At 41.7% G+C, this 20,918-nt stretch overlaps 1 long non-coding RNA gene across 2 annotated transcripts in view; it reads left to right on the forward strand.

Moving 5' to 3' along the window:
• LOC121818076 (uncharacterized) overlaps positions 1 to 20,918 on the forward strand; it is a 222,741-nt gene that overhangs the window by 125,209 nt on the left and 76,614 nt on the right. The gene's annotated exons all lie outside the window — the stretch shown is intronic.

Raw genomic sequence — 20,918 nt, forward strand, 5'->3', positions numbered from 1 at the left:
GAGAAGGAAATGGCAACCCACTCCAGTGTTCTTGCCTGGAGAATCTCAGGGACGGGGGAGCCTGGTGGGCTGCCGTCTATGGGGTTGCGCAGAGTCAGACACGACTGAAGCGACTTAGCAGCAGCAGCAAGGATCTTAACGAAAACAGAATCCAACATTGTTTTTCATCTAAATCTGTCCATAATTATATTTTGAGTCAGTGTCTTCATTTTTTTTCCCATCATCTCCTTATTTACTTCTATACCCAGTACAATTATAATTCTGTAGTTTTCTGTTCTGTTTTAATGTAAGTGGGAATGTCCCTTTTCATTGATTAGTTTGTTGAAATTTCCTTGATTATTAATGCACATTTTCTTTTTCCAAAGAACTTTAGAATTAATTGGTTGAGTTGCGTAAAAATAGGCTTCCCAGGTGCCTCAGTGGTAAAGAATCCACCTTAATGCAGGAGCTGCAGGAGACACGGGTGCAGTCCCTGGGTCTGGAAGATCCCCTGGAGGAGGGCATAGCAACCTACTCCAGTATGCTTGCCTGGAGAATCATAGGGACAGGAGCTTGGTGGGCTATAGTCCATGGGTTTGCAAAGAGTCAGACATGACTGAAGCAGCCTAGGATGCATGAGCACATAAAAATATATCATTAGTGTATGGTTTCATCTGAATTTAACTTGCATATTAATTTGAGAATATGCTTTAAAACAGCAGTTTTCAAATTTTTGGTTTCTAGATCCCTTCATACTCAAAAAATTATAGGACTTCAGGGAGCTTTTGTCATATGGAATATATCTATCAATATTTGCCATATTAGAAATGGAGACTGGTAGTGTAGAAATATTTATTAATTGATTAAAAGTAACCATGAAAGTGAAAGTGAAGTCACTCAGTCGTGTCCGACTCTTTGCGACCCCATGGACTGCAGCCTACCAGGCTCCTCCATCCATGGGATTTTCCAGGCAAGAGTACTGGAGTGGGGTGCCATTGCCTTCTCCAGAGGATCTTCCCAACCCAGGGATCGAACTCGGGTCTCCCACATTGTAGGCAGACGCTTTACCATCTGAGCCACCAGGGAAGCCTAAAAGTAACCATAACGCACATTATATTTAAATCTCTATACCATCCATGCATGCATGCTAAGTTGCTTCAGTTGTGTCCAACTCTTTGCGACCCTATGGACTGTAGCTCACCAGGCTCCTCTGTCCATGGGCTTCTCCAGTCAAGAGTACTGGAGTGGGTTGCCATACCCTCCTCCAGGGGATTTTCCCAACTCAGGGATCGAACCCACGTCTCCTACAGCTCCTGCATTGCAGGTGGATTCTTTTACTGCTGAGCCACCAGGGAAACCCACATATACCATATTCATTATGAAAAATAACTTTGTTTTCTAAAACAAAAGAATAGTGAAAGGGAAGACCTTACAGTTTTGCAAATCTCTGTAATGTTTGGCTTAAAAAAAGAGAACTAGATCCTAATCTGCTTCTGTATTCTGTCAGTTGTGATATGCTTTTTTGATTGAAGTATATGAAAACACATTTAGCCTCACACATATATGTAGTTAGAAAAGGAAAGGGTATTTTAATAACTTGCTCAGATAAGTGTGGATGTTTTTGTTTGAGACTACATCACAACCTGATAATTAGTGAGTTCACAGAGGTTAGTAAAACTGTGGAATCTGAAATCTTATCAATGAAATTTTTGTACTCTAGTTTATTAAAATCTCTTGATCTGTCTTGAAACTTAAATAGATCTTTTACCCATTCATTTTGTAACATGATCCATTGGCTATTTGGCAAATACTTGTTTATGCTGATTTTGCAAATATTAGCACATTTCATTATACAAAATTGTAAAGTTCTTTTCATTAATATAACCACTGAGCTCATCAAAAAAGTTGACAACTGTTGGAAAGCTGACAAGCTTACTAAGGTGAATACAAGTTTTTCAGAATTCTAATTTTCATTTAAAAGCTTAAATTTTAAGCTTAATCATTAATAAACATTGTCAGTTGTTTTCTTTGAACCCACATGCCCACTTCACTCCTCTTTAAAGATATGTTTGTCATAGTTTTCCTGTCATTTGTCCTTTCAAGTAAAAATGGTGTTCCATGAAAAAAGTAGGTTGAGTTTTATTTTTTTTAATTGCCAAACTTCGAGTTAATAGTTTTTGGCTTTTAGAGTTGAGGATAAGGAACGTGGACCTGAACTCCATTTCCCTCATTACTGATACCTACATTTCTTAGTTCACACTTTGGAGATTGTTTTGATGGAGTGAATAATCAATTTATTTTACAAATATATGTTTACTGACCTCTGCTGTGTGCCAGACATTATTGTTCCCGGTCCCAAGTATAACACAGCCAAATTGTGAATCTTATATGTTCATGAGGTGAGACAGATTATAGTTGACCTTTGAAGTCAGAGTTAGAGGTGCTAACCCTCCAAATATTGTCAGACTTTACTGTCTGCCCTCCATATCTATGGTTCTGTATCAGGGGATTCAACCAGGGATGCTATCAGTGTAGTATGGATTTAATGAAAAAAAAAAAAAAATCTGAGTCTCAGCAGACCCTCATAGTTCAAACCCATGTTGTTTAAAGGTCAACTGTATAAACATTCAAACAGATAAATAGAATCCCCAATAGTGTAAAAGTTATCAGGAGGGGAAACTTCCCCCGTCATCGAGTGGTTAAGAATCTGCCCACCAGTGCAAAGGACACAGGTTTGATCCCTAGTCTGGGATGATCCCACGTGGCTCAGAGTAACTAAGCCCATGCGCCACAACTACAGAGCACACACTCCAGAGCCTGCACTCCAGAGCAAGGGGGCCACCAAAAGGTGAAGCCCACGCACTGCAGCAAAGAGTGGCCCCCATTCACTGCAACTAGAGAAAGCCCGCCCTTAACTGCAAAAAGACCCAGCACAGCAAAAATTAAAAACAAAATAATTAAGCAATAAAAGCTATCAGGTGAAATAAAGCAGGCTACAGACATAGAAAATGACAGAGGTGTGACCAGGGGGCAGGGGTGAAGTGGGAGAGGAGCTGAGGAGGGTGAGCAGCAGAGCTGATGGAGCAGGGTGGTCAGGAGAGGGCAGCTTGGCCTTTTGACCAGAGTGCTGTGGGAAGTAGGGCAACAGACAATATGAGTATCTGAGGGAAAACCTTTCTGGACAGAGTGAGAAGCAAGCAGTCTGGGAATAAGAATATTCCAGCATGGTGGGGGGTGGGGCGTAAGAAGCCAGAGCAGCCCCAGCAGAAAGAGCAAGGAAGAGAGTGGAAGGAGTCTGCACCTAGATGCCATCCCATAAGGACTTGGAATCTTATTCCCAGCAGATGGCGCACCTTCTGTGAGCGTGCTGACCAAGGAGGGGTGGGATCACGAGGCTTATGCTTGACCAAGTTGAAATGGACAAGGATAATAGGTCCTAGAGTCTGATGATCAGTATCTACTCCAGCCTCTTTCTAGAGCGCCTCTTGGTCCTGGAGACACCAGAAAAATATAACCCACATTGCCAGGTTCCTGTTTAGTGGGAGATCTGGAGGTGATGTTGGTTCCACCAAACAAATGCAGTCACATGAGATTTAATAGGGTTGAGGCCATGAGATGGCTGATTCCTCTGTTTTCTGCTGGCTGGTCTTGTTGCCAGGAGAAGCAGCTTCTGAACATGCTGGCTTCCTGTTTGTGGCGAGGCTGCACGGTTTGGAGTGTGTCGCCTTACCAGTCGAATGATTATAGCAGTGGCGGTAGCTCTCTTGGTGGCCTGGTTCTACCATACGAATCATCAAAGTTTGGATTGCGACTCAAGCTGGTGTTTGTTTCTGTAGCCTTTTTACTGCTTCTCTTGAAACAGCTTCTAGTCAGTTCCTTTCTGCATTATTAGCAAGATGAGATTCTAGCCTATGCCTCAGGAGAGGAAGCCACGGTGGAGTCTGGGAGGCTAATTAGGGGGCTTCTGCAGAACCAGGGTGGGGGATGCTTGGTCTTCTGTGGTTTGGACTGTGTTCACACACAGGTCTGTGTGAACACAGTATTAGGAAGCAGTCTTGTCTCTTGTTTTGATGCCTGGTGGTCACATCATGGCCTTGTTTAAGGTGGATTTTCTGTGCAATTGTTTATGTTTAAGGGAGTCCAGCAGTGCATGCAGGCCAGATATTGGCAAAACCAAGGCTGACCGTTAGCATCAGGCTAGCTCCAGGCTCTTGGCTGCCATTCTCCTTCTAAGAGGAAACCAGAAGAGTGTGGCATTATCAAAGCCAGGATATCAAGATGACTCAAGAAGGGAAAAATGATCAGTTGTTTAAAACCTTGCCACAAAGTCTGGTGAGATGGAACTGAGATGTTCCTATTGGACTTTATGATATTGAGTCTTTGGAGATCATGACAAAAATGTGGAAAGTTAATTGGATTAAAACTTTCTAGAAAAAAATTTGAGTTCTAGTTTTAGCTATTTAAAAAAAAAAAGCAAACCTGAGAAATTCTCTGGAGGTCCAGTGGTTAGAGGGCTTCCCAGATGGTGCTAGTGGTAAAGAACCTGCCTGCCAGTCCAGGAGATACCACAGACTTGGATACGATCCCTGGGTTGGGAAGATCCCCTGGAGGAGGGAATGGCAGTCCACTCCAGTATTCTTGCCTGGAGATTCTCATGGATAGAGGAGTCTGGTAGGCTGTGGTCCGTAGGGTTGCAAAGCGTCAGACACGACTGAAGCAACTTGGCATGCATGCATGCCAGTGGTTAGGATTCAGATTCAATCTCTGGTTAGGGAACTAAGATCAGATCCCACAAACCATGGTGTGGTGGGGAGAACCTACCAATTTGACCTTGGGAAAGTCAGTTTGCTTTTCTGAATCTAAGCTTTCTATTTGTAGGAGATGAGGTTGACCTTGATGCTTCCTAAACCTTGGGGGGAGACAGCATGGGATAGACTTTATATTTTTGGGCTCCAAAATCACTGCAGATGGTGACTGCAGCCATGAAATTAAAAGACACTTGCTCTTTGGAAGAAAAACTATGACCAACCTAGACAGCATATTAAAAAGCAGAGACGTTACTTTACTGACAAAGGTCCATCTAGTTAAAGCTATGGTTTTTCCAGTAGTCATGTATGGATTTGAGAGTTGGACTATAAAAAAAGCTGAGCACCGAAGAATTGATGCTTTTGAACTGCATTGTGGAGAAGACTCTTGAGCGTCCCTTGGACTGTAAGGAGATCCAACCAGTCAATCCTGAAGGAAATCAGTCCTGAATATTCATTGGAAGGGCTGATGTTGAAACTGAAACTCTGATACTTTGGCCACCTGATGGGAAAAACTGACTCATTTGAAAAGACCCTGATGGTGGGAAAGATTGAAGGCAGGAGGAGAAGGGGATGACAGAGGATGAGATGGTTGGATGGCATTACCAACTCAATGGACATGAGTTTGAGCAAGCTCTGGGTGTTGGTGATGGACAGGGAAGTCTGTAGTGCTGCAGTCCATGGGGTTGCAGAGAGTCAGACATGACTGAGTGACTGAACTGAATGAACTGAAGTCATGTCTGACTTTTTGTGACCACATGGAGTGTAACCTGCCCGGCTCATCTGTGCATGGGATTTCCCAGGCAAGAATGCTGGAATAGGATGCTGTTTCCAGGGGATCTTCTGGACCCAGGGATCGACACTGAGTCTCCTGCATTGACAGGCGGGTTCTTTACCACTGATTCACCAGGGAAGCCAGAAACAGTACCAAATCCTGGTTCCACTTCCTAGCTATTGTATTTTAAGGCTGCCATTCAAATTCTTGGAGTCTCAACTGCCCCAACTCTGTGTATTTCACAAGCTGCTGCTTCCCACACCTCTGGCCCTGGCAACCTCTGTTCTCAGTCCATGCCCTTTTTGAAGTAAGACTTAATGTTCTTCCACTGTTGATTTTATTAAAATATGGGAGATTTTTTGGAAGAAGAGTGGAAATGGTTTATAGTGTAAATATTTAGCAAGAAAAAAAATTTTAATTCTATAAAACACTTTTTTCCCTCCTGACATCCCTCCTTCCTGGCCTGCTCTTGGCTTCCTTCCCTTCATCCTTGGATGTTGTCTTATGCACCCTCTTCTTTCTCTTCTTCTATTTATTTTCTCTGTTTTTCTCTGCTTTTCTTAAGCAGAGGCATTTGATACCAAAATCTCCAAGTTATATAATACTTCTACTCTCTCAAGATCAGCACACATTGGGCTTTTAGGTAATCAGAGCTTACATGAAGTAAGCCTTAACAGATTTGAAAAATCAAAAGCATTTAGCTTGTATCACGTAACAAGTTAGTAAGACTGTCTCTACCTTTATGGGTGTTTGGAGGATTAAATGAGATCTAAAATGTGATGTGTCTAGCTTAGTGTTTGACCCATCATATGTGATCAGTAACAACAAGTTCTTAGGCTTCCCTACTTGCAGATCTCAATTATTGTGGTTTACAATTTTATCTCTCTTATGTTTTAAGAATAATCATGGAAAATGATTATTTTCCTAATGCACAATTGGAGAGCATTCCCAGATACAGAGTCCTGCTCATCCCGTTGTTCCTTGCCCTTTCAGCACTGTTGATAAGGACTCACCAGTGGGTTGTTCTGATCCCTTATACTGGTTGCCTTGGGAGCCAGGCATAAGAGAATATGCCAGTGGATCAAAGTATGATAAAAATGTAAAAGACTCCTGGGGTATATTTTCATTTCCATCTCCCAGTTCTTATCTGTCAGTTCCTACCCGGTAGCTAAAAGACTGGAAAGCTTAAACTTAATGTTCTAGCTTAAATTCAATGTTCCAAAAACCTTCCAACCTGACAGCAGTTAAATATTTAAGTCTGTTAGTCGGATGGTTCCAGGAATTTCAGAGATGCTTTTGTCAGATGAGTTCCAGCAAGGACATATTAAGATGCATTTATCTCATCTGTCTGTGAAGACCTTGAACTGAAAACAGACCACTGGAGGGATTTTGCCATAGAATCAGGTCCTTCTTTCAAGTCCTCATCACCTGGCTCTTAGTTTATGACATTTGAAGCGCTAACTTGCCAACAGAGATGAAAGGTAACTATTGATTCAAGATATTGACAGTACTCGGTTGGACTCCTACGTATACCCAGACACTGGAATGGATTTTTAAATTCACCTCGCTACCCAGTCTTCTCTTCAGCCCCTAGATCTGGGAAAACACTCCATTAACCATCAAATGCTGAGATAATATTTAAAAGCTGCATCTCTCTGTTACCCAGTAACCCCAGATATCATTCCTTTCCTTGCACCTCAGATCTGTCTCCCACCTTGGAGATGCAGGCATCTGCCATGTGCATTTTTCTCACCCCAAGATGCAGTGTAATGCCTTATACATGGTAGAAAGAACTCAACAATTATTGAAGCCTGAAGAAAAGCTGAGTACTTATGATCCACAATTCGGGGTCCTGAAGTGGTTTATAATTTCTGAATAAAATCCTTGCATTTAGGTCTTATCATCTCAGGAAGCAAGCTGAAAGTCTTTATGTAAGAATGCTCGGACCGCCCCTCCCCCTGCCCCGCCCACACACACAACATCCTCTGTTTTCTCACAGGAAAACAGTGTGTCCTCAGAGACTGCTTCGCTAAATCAAAAACATGGTCCTACCTTCAGAGCCATGTAGCTCAGTTCCTAAATATCACCTTTCCAAATTTCTGAGTCCAGGGTCCACAGGTTTGGGACCAAGGGACATGGTCTACTGACGTCTTCTCAGTAAGAAATTGTTACCAGACTTTTTGGACCATTGTTCAAACTCCACATTTATGAAGAGGCCCACCAGGAAGCATCTATGTGCAGGCCATAGAATCAGGATAGCAAAGGGAAGTAAAATTTCTGGGATTTTACATTGCAAACCACTTTCATTAAAGGGCTGAATTAAGGGAGGGATTAGGGCTTCCCTAGTGGCTCAGACGGTAAAGCATCTGTCTGCAGTGCAGGAGACCCGGTTTCGATCCCTGGGTTGGGAAGATCCCCTGGAGAAGGAAATGGCAGCCCACTCCAGTATTCTTGCCTGGAAAATCCCATGGACCACAGAGCCTGGTAGGTTACGGTCCATGGGGTCGCAAAGAGTCGAACACGACTGAGCGATTTCACTTTCACTAATTTTAGCTACTGGCTTCCCTGATAGCTCAGTTGGTAAAGAATCTGCCTGCAATGCAGGAGACACCAGTCTGATTCCTGGGTCGGGAATACCTGCTGGAGAAGGTATAGGATACCCACTCCAGTATTCCTGGGCTTCCTTTGTGGCTCAGCTGGTAAAGAATCTGCCTGCAACGTGGGAGACCTAGGTTTGATCCCTGGGTTGGGAAGATCCCCTGGAGAAGGGAAAGGCTATCCATGCCAGTATTCGAGCCTGGAGAATTCCATGGACTATACAGTCCATGGGGTCGCACAGAGTCGGACATGACTGAATGACTTTCACTAATTTTAGCTTTACATAAACCAGTAGTTAAGATGGCTAGGAAATCCTTCAATTGAGCTGAGCTTTTTCTTTGTTTTCTTTCTCCCTTCATCTTCTCCTTCCTCCCTCCCTTCTCTCCTTGTCTGTAGAAAGAAATAAACGAAACCATATTGCTATGTTGTGTTGGGAGCTGTATACATTCAGCTGGGTCATAACCTTTTTGTTATTTTGATGCAATTATTTCATTAGCAAATGACATATTATTCCTGGTTGATTCCCCTGATCAAGATTTGTATTAAATCAATAGATGAAATTAAATCAAGGTAAACTGAATAGATTTGTAATCCTTTAAATGCAATCATTCATTTCTAAATCAAATTCCAGTGACAGGCCTAGGCTTGAGTCATCTTCCTTCTCTGATAGGGAAGTTTTGTCCTAGGCAGGACCCTCCTCTGGACAAAGAGGACATAGTAGTGCTTTCAGGCTTTGACTTCAGGAGAACAGACTCAGTGAATGCAGAATAGCTCTCTACAGAGCGCATAAGCAGTGAGAGTTAAAGAGATGGTGGAGGACATTTAGAAGAGTCTTTCCTTCCTTTTCCCACACACTCTATAAATGGATAGGCACATATACCTTGGTAGAGTCCCCAGCTGGTAAATGAAAAAACTGCAAAATGACCAGTGCCTCCAGGCTAGAAGGAACAGCTCAAAAAGGGTGACCTTAAAGGAAATCAGTCCTTAATGTTCATTGGAAGGACTGATGCTGAAGCTGCAATACTTTGACCCCCTGATGCAAAGAACTGAGTCATTGGAAAAGACCCTGATGCTGGGAAAGATTGAAGGCAGGAAGAGAAGGGGATGACAGAGGATGAGATGGTTGGATGGCATCAGCAACTCGATGGACATGAGTTTGAGCAAGCTCTGGGTGTTGGTGATGGACAGGGAAGCCTGTAGTGCTGTAGTCCATGGGGTTGCAAAGAGTCAAACACAACTGAGCGACTGAACTGAACTGTGCTTGAGGGGCATGAGGTGGGTGGGGCCAGAGAGGCCCACCTCCCAGCCCTAAGATGGAAGGTGTAACTCCACTGTATTAACACAGTCGTTTAAAAATTCTAAAAATTTTAGAATAACGTCTAGTTGAGATCCTTTGTAGGAGGAAATTCTGGTTTGCAGGCAAGTCACGTAGTGAAACAAGGTGCTAAGTGACTCTGGAGCATGGCAACAGTAGGTTGGGGAGCAGCAGAGGACAGAGGATACTGTTTGCACTGTGAGAGGAAGGCCATTCAGCACCTGATGGGAGCCCCACAGCTCAGGAACCGACCAGAGAGAAGTGAGTGGCTTCATCTGGAAATCGTACTACTCGCCTTGTAACTACATTTTTTAGGAAGTAAATTCTAAGTTCCAGCAATAATCTTTGTTTAGTCAAAGTATTGACTAATTATTTGTGGTTTTGTTTCCAGATTCCTGCCAACAATGTAATGTTGATTCTTGCCATCTGTCACTTAGCCGTGTCTCTCAGATTTGTTTTAACTACATGATTGCTTACTATGTACATATCCAAATCACGAAAATGTTAAACAGGGCAGATCAAAGATGAGACCTGCGTGGTGCTTTGCAACTACTTCTGTAGTTGATAAGCCTTAGAAGTTTGGAGATAAATGGATTTTTCAGAATATCTCATGAAGCATTCATATTGATGAGAAACAGAGACCTGGAAAGTGGGTTGAATGGTTCAAGGACACACAACTGGTTTTTCATTTACTCAAGAATTGTGTAAGTGTGTGTGGTTGTTGTTTAATCCATTATTATATGAACTCACTTTTAGTAGAAGAGTCCAGATTCTCCCCTGACTTCAAGACCACTACTCTTTTCCACTAATTCTTTTGACAAAGACTCATGAATCATCACTGCTGAATGCAAATATTTATTATGTAACTCTCATCTATCTGCAGGGATCTCATGGGGTAGTCTATTAAATACTCTGCTAATATTAATGTAAATTTGACTGAGCCTTCTCCTGCCCTAATAAGGCGTTGCTTGTATGAAAATTAATAAAGAAAAACTTTACCACAGCAGAGTCTGGAGGGCAGAAGAGGGAGCTCTCACGCGTGTAGATATGCACAAGGCCAGTATGTGTTCCAGCAGGAAGTGGTGCACCTTGCCTTTCTAGAAGGAAGTGAGCATCACATTACTACCACCCACAGGAGCAAGAAAGATTTTTCTCCCAGTCTAGCACCAGCTCAGCCACTGAACTTCACACTTCCACTTTTATCCAATGAACTTTTTGTTTAGACATCCCTTCTCAATTTGCCCTTCTCCTCTGTAAAATAGAGTTTCCTTCCTTTTGCTTTACTGATTTGTACATGGTTCTCCATAGTAGCACATTGCAGTTCCTTGCTGCCCTCCGGTAAACCTGCTTTGCAGGTAAAATAACCGGCTCTTTTATTGTTTTTAGATTAATTCTTGTGTTTTAGTGAACATGTTTATTCACTCCATCCCCCTTCCTCTTCCATGCTCTTCTATTCACCCAACTTAGGAAATCCTACCCATTGTGATGACTCCCACATACATATCGTCAATTCCTGTTTTTCCTTAAACTTTCAAACTTTTCTCTTCCCATGTACAGCACAGACCTCAAACTCAACATATTGAAAACCAAACTCATTGTCTCTTCTTTGTCAGTTCCGTTTCTTGTCCTGAACTTAATAGTAGACTTGTCTAGTCTACTATTTCCTACTCTGTTCCTCCTCAAGTTATCTTTATACCTCCAAATTCTTTCAGTTTAGATGTTCATTTTATCTTGTTTTGATAGCCACGATTGCATCTTAACCAGTTTCCCAGTTTCCACACTTCGGGATACTCTCTCTGGAGCATTCTTTCTACAACATCCGTCCAGTTTTGTTTTGTTTTTTTACCAAACTGGGCAGCTGTGAAATATTGTTTTGCGGTATCCTAAAATATTTTCCACAGAAAAAAGTTGCTTATTGTGGTAGGCAGAATTTTTAAATGGATCTTCAAGATTCCTGGTTCCTCAATCAAATAGTCATTACTGCTGGGAAGAGATTTTGTAGATGTAATTAAAGGCCCAAATTGATTGACTTTAAAATGAAAATTTTATCCTGGTGGGCCTAAGCTAACCTATGAGCCCTCTGGTCAGAGACAAGAAAACAGAGAGATGTGCCCTGGCTTGCTTCAGTTCAGTTCAGTCACTCAGTCGTGTCGGACTCTGTGTCCCCATGGACTACAGCACACCAGGCTTCCCCGGCTTACTTAGAAGAAAGCAAGCTCCCCACCCCCACCCCACCATGCTGTGAACTGTGAGTGAGGCAGCAGGGTCCACAGCCAGCAAGGAAATGGCATCAGTTCTGCAACAGCAAAGAGGCAAAGAACTGAATTCTGCCAACAGTATTAAAGTTTGGTGGTGGATTCCCCTCTCCACCCCGACGCAGGCCCCACAAAGCCTCCAGTTAAGAATTTAACTTGGGCAACACATTGATATTAACCTTGTTAAAACTACAGCAGGGAACCTATGTGTGCCATGTCAGACTTCTGATGCACAGACTGTGAGCTAATAAATAGACTTTAATTTTCTAAAACTGAAATGTTTTGTTACACAGCAATAGAAAAATAATACACATACTTAATTGTATTTTGGAAATACTATGCTAAACCAAGTTAAGCTTCTTAATTTTAAGAATTCTCAAGTGCGGGGAGTACAAATGAGGAGTATGAGATTAACATATACAAACTACCAGACATAAAATAGATAAGCAACAAAGATTTAGTGTGTAGCACAGGGAATTATACCAATATCTTGTAATAACTTATGATGGAATATAATCTGCAATAAAGATGAGAATTACTATTCGATACACCTAAAATTTACGCACTACTGTTAGTCATCTATACTTCAATTAAAAAGTTAAAAAATAAAGTACAGGGTACAAATATTCTTGCACATCCTCCTTCAAATGCCAAAAAAAAAAAAATTATCAAGTGTATATCATGTTCATTAGAGTTTTTGTGAATCTCTAGGAAAGAGATATGTTGTCATATGTCAAATCATGTTGACTGTAGGCATTGGTGAGAGACATTGTTATACAAACACCAGTTTGGGAAGCTTCTCGCATAATCATTCTATTCCCTATAAAATCTGTGATAGCTTGCTGTTATTTGCTCCCAGATGTTCAAATATCCTAATTTGGCTTTTGGGGACTTGCATGCTGTGATCCCAGCCTCTATTTCTAGTATCGTTCCCCTCATTTTCCCACATCCAGCTTGGCCCACTCTTGCATACCAAGTCGTGATAGTTCAGGGGTCTGACTTTCCATGTGTCTCTTTGTTCTGAGACACACACATCCCTTTTGTGACAGGTCCCTGCCCACCTTCCTCACAGGCAAGTATGTATGCTGTGCATTGTAAACTGCCATTGTAACTTTGTGCATAGAGCTCTTAGGTTCTGTGTCATATTACATGACAGTAACAGTTCACCTCCTCTTACCTGATTGTGAACTAGTTGAGAAAAGAGACTGTATTTCATTCATCTCAATCTTCTTCATGATAGAAGTGGACCTTAGGCTTCATCTTCTGAAGTCTCTTGATAGCTTATTCTTTCTTTATTAAAATTGTGGTGATGTTAGCTTGTCTCTAATCGTCAACCTCTTTTTCATGAATTAAACTTTCGATTTTTTTTGCATGTGACCAATTATGAGAAATAGAGTAGGGAAACAGAAAGAGGAATATTGATGCAATCCTAGGGAATAAGAATGAGCAAAGGTTCAGTATGTGAAGAAGAGTTCCTGAAACTGAAAATCTACCTACTCCTTGACCTTCCAGAAATACCTTGAAAGTTGACTATCATTCTCTTTTTTAGACCCCAACCCTGTTTTTTCTCGTCTGTCCGTTCCCAGGGGCCACACGTAACTTTCACTTTATTCTAAGCTGAAACCATCCCCACTGCCTGACCACACTTGTCACCCAATTAGGAGTGTTCCACTTGTTCCCAGTAAGAATCAGTACCTTCTGTATCTAAGCTTAGAAAATTCCAACATGCAGTGTTAAAGCAACATCAAGCAAGAAGTAAAGGTACAATGTTAAAAATTTTCCTTCCACTCTGCTTTTCTACCTTGGGGAGTTATTTTAAACACTTATCTAATGTAGATACTGATGGTACCTAACAAATATCCCTCCCCTGTCTGTCTTCCATCCCTTCCCCCTTCTTTTGGATGAACAAATACCCTTCCACATGTCACAGTTCCCTTGTTGTTGAGCTCAGAGTCTGCCCATTAGAATCTGGAGAAAAGTAAAGCAAGTCATGTTAAGTCCTGGTACATAAAAGACCCCCTACATTCTTTTTACCCTCTCTTCCCCTGTCACAGTGCCCTTGGAGCCCTTCATGCACCAGAGGATGTCATTTCAAAATGGAAGACAGACAACTGGTCTACCTCACTTTGTGTAAAGCTGTTATTGCATTAAACCTCTGAAGTTTCAGTGTTTAATCATTCGCATGGCAGAGTGGAGCCTTCCCTTAGTTTAGTCTGTTAAACATTTAAAACTTGAAAATAGTCCATAAAAATGTACTGGCTGCAAATATGTAAATGAAAATAAAAGATGAATTTGAGAGAAGTCAGCCAGGAATCTCCAGTTTAAGTGAAGCTTTGTTGTTAAGATTTAAATGCTAAATAAATGCTATAAGTGCTTAAGTTATAATTAAAGTAATCGGAAGGAAATAAATTTCCCATGCACAGATATAATTTTATCCAAGAACTAGGTTGTACCCCTTCCAGTTTTCTTTCGGAATTCTTAATTATAGAGATTACTAGCTCAAGGAACAGGAGGTTAAACAGCTGCTTCCTAAAATGAAGCCAAAGGCATGAGACAAATAGTGTGAATCATATACTAAAAGGAAAGAATGAGAGGCTAAAATTAAACATCACCACCAGCAGCTGATACCATTTCTAATGAAATAGTCTTACATCAAGAGCTTGATGGAAGGAATAGGGTTAGATATTGAGGAAACCTTGAAGAGAGGCCTTCTCAAGCCTTCTTAGCGACTCCCATTTATAATTGGCCCCTGCACATGTAGATGGGACACTCACATTTATAATTGGCCCCTGCACATGTAGATGGGACACTCACATTTATAATTGGCCCCCTGCATATGTAGATGTGGTGCACTTCATCCTCAGATCCTTCTGCTCCTGTGTGTTAAGACGCTTCAGTTGTGTCCGGCTCTGCACCTCCATTGATTGTAGCCCACCAGGCTCTTCTGTCCATGGCACTCTCTAGGCACGGATACTTGAGGGGGTTCCCATGCCCTCTTTCAGGGCATCTTCCCTACCGAGGGATTGAACCTGAGTCTCTTATGTTTCCTGCATTGGCTCAGACGGTGAAGAATCTGCCTTCAATGTGGGAGACCTGGGTTCGATCCTGGGTTGGGAAGACCCCCTGGAGAAGGGAATGGCAACCCAGTCCAGTATTCCTGCCTGGAGAATTCCTTGAGCAGAGGAGCCTAGCAGGCTACAGTCCACGGGGTTGCAAAGAGCTTGACATGACTGAGTGACTAAGCACAGTTATTTTTACTGCTAGCGCCACCTGGGAAGCCCTTGCACCTACCTGAAATGTCTGTGTTTATCCCTTTGGTAATAAAAGTAATGAAAGCTAAAGTTCTTTTGATTTAATTGTCTGTTAAGTTTCTATGTTAGATTTTTGTTGAAGAGTTTATTTTATTTAAATGTTAGACTGTTTTACTATTAGTAAAATAAGCTGCAAGGATATATGATACAGCATAGGAAATATAGCCAATATTTTACAATAACTTGATTTTTTTTTATTTTTTAATGTCTTCAAGAGTTTTTAATGTGGACCCCTTTTAAAGTCTTTGTTAAATTTGTTATAGTATTGCTTCTGTTTAATGTTTTGGTTTTTTGGCTGCGAGGCATGTGAGATCTTAGCTCCCCAACCAGGCATCAAATCCACAACCCCTGTGTTGAAAGGCGAAGTCTTCACCACTGGACGACCAGGGAGGTCCTACAATAACTTTAAATGGAATATAGTCTACAGAAATATGGAATCACTGTGCTGTACACCTGAAATTAATATAATAGTATAAGTACCAATTAAATATAAATAAATTTAATGATAGAGTTAAATATAAATAAATTTACACCAATTAAATATAAATGAATATACCAATTAAATATACATAAATTTATTATAATATAAATAAATTTAATGATGGAGTTTCCCTGGTGGCTCAGTTGTAAAGAATCTGCCTGCCATTGCAGGAGACACAGATTTGATCCTTGGATCCCAGATTTGATCCCAAAGAGTTGGACACAAGTTAGTGACGAAACAACAGCAACAAATTTAGTGATAAAGTAATACCAGATGGTTTTAAATGCCAGAATATGTACAGGGTTGTATAACACGTCTGTTCTGTGTCTTTTGGATGGCAGTCGGTCATGTGCAGCCGCAAGAGGGGACACACGAGAGGCTCAGGGAGTCGGACCTGCATGGTTCTCATGGGTCCTCGATATAGGAAGCTCAGCAGGTGGAGCAGGGCCAGGTGGGGAAGCCTCAGGATTGTCAGGAGACAGCAAGAGCAAAGGGAAAACCAAGACCAGAGCCTGTCTGGGCGCGCTCAAGAAAGGCAGGACAGGGGAAACAGTTTGCAACTGGCTGCTGCTTCTTAGTCACTTCAGTCGTGTCTAACTCTGTGTGACCCCGTGGACTGTAGCCTGCCAGGCTCCTCTGTCCATGGGATTCTCCAGGCAAGAACACTGGAGTGGGTTGCCAGGCCCTTCAAGGGATCTTCCCAACCCAGGTATCGAACTCTGGTCTCCTGAATTGCAGGCAAATTACTGCAGAGCCACCGGGGAACCTCTTGCAATTGGCTAGTTGAAATAATTTCCTCAGGCTCTAAAGTACATGGGTGGTCCCAGATGCCAGGTACCTGGCCTTGGGGTGATTGAGGCAGAAGAATGTTACCTCCTGGGGTGCACAGGCCAGAGAATGGAAGTGTTGCTCTGGATCAGTTAGTGTGCCTGTCAGAGACTCGCTGGACTGAGCCCTGTCCTGTCTCAGAGGAGTGGCCAGATCAGGGAAAGGGCAGCCTCTCCCCAGCCAGAAAGGTTTTTTAAGATGTCAAAACAGTGCACAGAAAATTTAGACATAGCCACCCAGTGTTCATTGCGGCACTATCTACGATAGCTAGGAAGCAACCTAGATGTCCATTGACAGATGAATGGATAAGGAAGTTGTGGTACATATACATCATGGAATATTCTTCAGCTGTAGAAAGAGACTGGTGGATGAACCTAGAGCCTATTATACAGAGTGAAGTAAGTCAGAAGGAGAAAGACAAATATCGTATATTAATGCATATATATGGAATCTAGCAAGATAGTACTGATGATCCTACATGCGGAGCAGCAAAGGAGATGTGGACATAAGAGCAGATTTTGGACACAGTGATGGAGGGAGAAGGTGGAATGATCTGAGAGAATAGCACTGAAACATGTATATTACCATATGTAAAACAGATGGCCAATGGGAGCTTGCTGTATGAAGCAGAGAACCCAAAGCTGGAGCTCTGTGACAGTCTAGCATGTGGGAAAGGGAGGGAGTGGGGAGAGGGGTTCAAGAAGGAAGGGACATATGTATACCTAATGCTGACTCATGTCGATGTATGGCAAAAGCCATCACACTATGGTAAAGTAAGTATCCTCTAATTTAAAATATATATAAGCAATACAAAGTCAAACAATACAGAAGCACAAAAATGAAACATTGACAACAGCCATCCCCTTCCTCACCCCCATCTGCAATTCCATCTCAGTGGCAGTAGAGTTAGCACTCTGTGTGTGTTCTTCCAGGCCTTTCTCTGTGCAAACATATGCAAACAAACGTGTTGATGCCAACGTAGGAATTTTTTATAAATATGAATTCACACTCTATACATCTCTCTGCTGCTTATGCTGTCACTGACTATATTTCATGAACAGCCCTCCAAATTAATACTTGTAATATACTTCATTACTGTTAGTATATGCTTAGTATTTTATAGAATATATTCTGGCTTATTCAGCCATGCTTTTTATAAACATGTTTGTTATTTTTAGCTGGGTTTTTTTTTTTTTAACTGCATGTATGCTTTAATATGGGAGTTCCCTGGAGGCTTATTCAGTAAAGAATCTACCTACAATGTAGGAGATCTGGGTTTGCTCCCTGGGTTGAGAAGATCTTCTGCAGAAGGGAATTGTAACCCACTCCAATATTCTTGCCTGGAGAATCTCATGGGCAGAGGAGCCTGGCGGGCTACAGTCCATGAGGTCACAAAGAGTCGGATATGACTGAGGGACTAACACTATGCTACATGTATGCTTTAATGCATATCCTGGTGCATAAATCGCCATGTTCCAATGCTTTTATTTCCCAGCAAGGTTGTTGGGTAAGTGAATGCATTGTAAACATGAAGAGAGATAATAGATGGCATCAGTTTTTTTTTTTTTTTCCAGATTGTTGAGTAGTTGAAACCAGTGTCAGCAGCATGGGAAGTTTCAACCACATTTTGAGCAGCCCTGGATGTTCTAAGTGTTTTAATTTTTATAAATCTGATAGGTGATAATGGTTTCATTATTTTTCTAATTTATTTTTCTCTTGCCTATTAATAACAATGAAGGTCTCAGAGCTTCCTTATTGAATTTTATAAGAACGCTGAGAACCATCTTTTTCTCCTGGTCTTTTGTGAGGATGTGTTCCCAGTGAGGAAGCTGGTTGAGTTACCACATACCACACAGCAGTGCTGACCTTGCTTTTTCTTTTCTTTCTTTTTTTTTTTTCTTTACTTTATTTTACTTTACAATACTGTATTGGTTTTGCCATACATTAACATGAATCCACCACGGGTGTACATGCGTTCCCAAACATGAACCCCCCTCCCACCTCCCTCCCCATAACATCTCTCTGGGTCATCACCGTGCACCAGCCCCAAGCATGCTGTATCCTGCGTCAGACATAGACAGGCGATTCGATTCTTACATGATAGTATATATGTTACAATGCCATTCTCCCAAATCATCCCACCCTCTCCCTCTCCCTCTGAGTCCAAAAGTCCGTTATACACATCTGTGTCTTTTTTGCTGTCTTGCATACAGGCTGACCTTGCTTTTTCCTCTGCAGGTCTGCATTATATGTCTTCAGTCTCCCAGAGTGAGATGAAGTAAAACTTAACCATTTCCAAATTCGTTTGATGCAGGCTGTGTATAGGATTTTTTTTTTAATGGTGTTTGTTATTGTCTCATCTTGGAAAATAGGACAAGAGAATGGCTGTCAGCTACTTGCTTCTGAGTGTTATTGTAATTTATTTCCTTTGAGGAAGTAACACTGAATATGTTTAGCTATTGAATATACTCGGTTTAAAATGTACCATCATTTTGTGCTGTCATTGAGACCTGATGACACCATGTTCTGTAGTTTCGGTATTATTAAGCAGGGTGAATCTAGGAGCAAAAAATAATTAAGCCCTGGTTTCTTTGGAGTGAGTCTAAGGCAAATAAGCCTGTGAGGGCTCAGTGATTACTTCTGATGTAGTGGCCTTGTGGGGAGGGAGATTGGCAATGTAGCAGTGGCCTTATATTAATAGCCAAGACTGATCAGGGTGAGAGGGTGACGGTGAAGTGATGGTATTAGTCAGAGTTCTCCAGAGACACAGAATCAAAAGGATCTTTCTCTCTCAGTCTCTCAGTGTCTCTCTCTGTTGATAGATAAGGAATTGGTTTACGCAGTTGAGAAGCTGATAAGTCTCAAATTTGTACAGCAAGCCAGCAGACTAGAAGTTCAGATAAGAGTGGATTCACAGTTTGGGGCCCAAAGGCTGGAAACCCAGGCAGAATTTCTGCATCGCAGTCTGGAGGCAGAATTCCTTCTCCAGGTTACCTCAGTCTTAGCTTTTAAGGCCATCAACAGATTGGAGGAGGTACTTTGTATAGAGGGTAATCTGCTTTACTTAGAGTCAACTGATTGTAAATGTTAATCACATCAAATAAAAAATACTTTTACAGTAATGGGCACATTATTCTTGCCAAGTTGGCACTCAAAATTAACCATCACTGTTGAGTATGTTTGGTTCAAAGGGGTTCAAATGACACAAGTAGTATTCATTTCTCTATGAAGCAAGTAATTTAAAGTAGAGTCTGGCTATAGTCAAACCGTGGTCAGGAGAGATCTCTAATGTCCCTTTCATTTCCAGCATTTCTATCCCCATGAACAACAAGTGCAGAGATCATGAACATACTCTAATTTAGGGAAAAGTAGGAAAATAAGTGGACACAGGAGCCTGGTGGGCTGCAGTCCATGGGGTCTCTAAGAGTCAAACACAACTTAGCAACAAACCTTCATGAAAGTGTATGATTCTCTTATTCCACAACTTTCCTTCTTTTCCTCCTTTGTCAGCATAACCCAATAAATTGACCTATTTTTCTTGTCTTAAATAGCTGGTGTGAAGAGTGCTCCATTGAAATAGAACAAACCATTTATTTTCTTGGCACAATTTTTCTGCCTAATGGGGAAAAAACATTCTGTACCATATGGTGAACTTTAAAATTTGCACCTATATCATTGGTCATACCATCCAGATCGACAAAATACATTGGAGAATTTTTAAATTATCCACTTTTACTTCACTTGTGTAATTAAACAAAATAATCGATTGAGGTGAAATTCACATATATCATTTAAAAGTGAACAATTCATTAGCATTTAGTACTTTCACAGTGTTGTGCAAACACCACCTCTCTCTAGCTCCAAAGCGTTTCCATCTTTCCGAAGTGAAATCTTTATCCATTAAGCCATTTCTCCCCATTCCTCCCAGCTTTTGGTACCCGCTAATCTGTTGCAGATGGTGATTGGAGCCATGAAATTAAAGATGCTTATTCCTTGGAAGAAAAGTTATGACCAAACTAGATAGCATATTAAAAAACAGAGACATTACTTTGCCAACAAAGGCCCGTCTAGTCAAGGCTATGGTTTTCCAGTGGTCATGTATGGATGTGAGAGTTGGACTGTGAAGAAAGCTGAGCGCCAAAGAATTGATGCTTTTGAACTGTGGTGTTGGAGAAGACTCTTGAGAGTCCCTTGGACTGCAAGGAAATCCAACCAGTCCATTCTGAAGGAGATCAACCCTGGGATTTCTTTGGAAGGAATGATGCTAAAGCTGAAGCTCTAGTACTTTGGCCACCTCATGCGAAGGGTTGACTCACTGGAAAAAACTCTGATGCTGGGAGGGATTGGGGGCAGGAGGAGAAGGAGATGACCGAGGATGAGATGGCTGGATGGCATCCCTGACTCGATGGACGCGAATCTGAGTGAACTCCGGGAGTTGGTGATGGACAGGGAGGCCTGGCATGCTGCGATTCATGGGGTCACAAAGAGTTAGACACGACTGAGCGACTGAACTGAACTGAACTGAATCTGTGTTCTGTGGTTATGGATTTATTCATTCTGGATATTTCTTA

This window comes from Ovis aries, chromosome 26 (genome assembly GCF_016772045.2).
Source record: "Ovis aries strain OAR_USU_Benz2616 breed Rambouillet chromosome 26, ARS-UI_Ramb_v3.0, whole genome shotgun sequence".
Classification (NCBI taxonomy): Eukaryota; Metazoa; Chordata; class Mammalia; order Artiodactyla; family Bovidae; genus Ovis; species Ovis aries.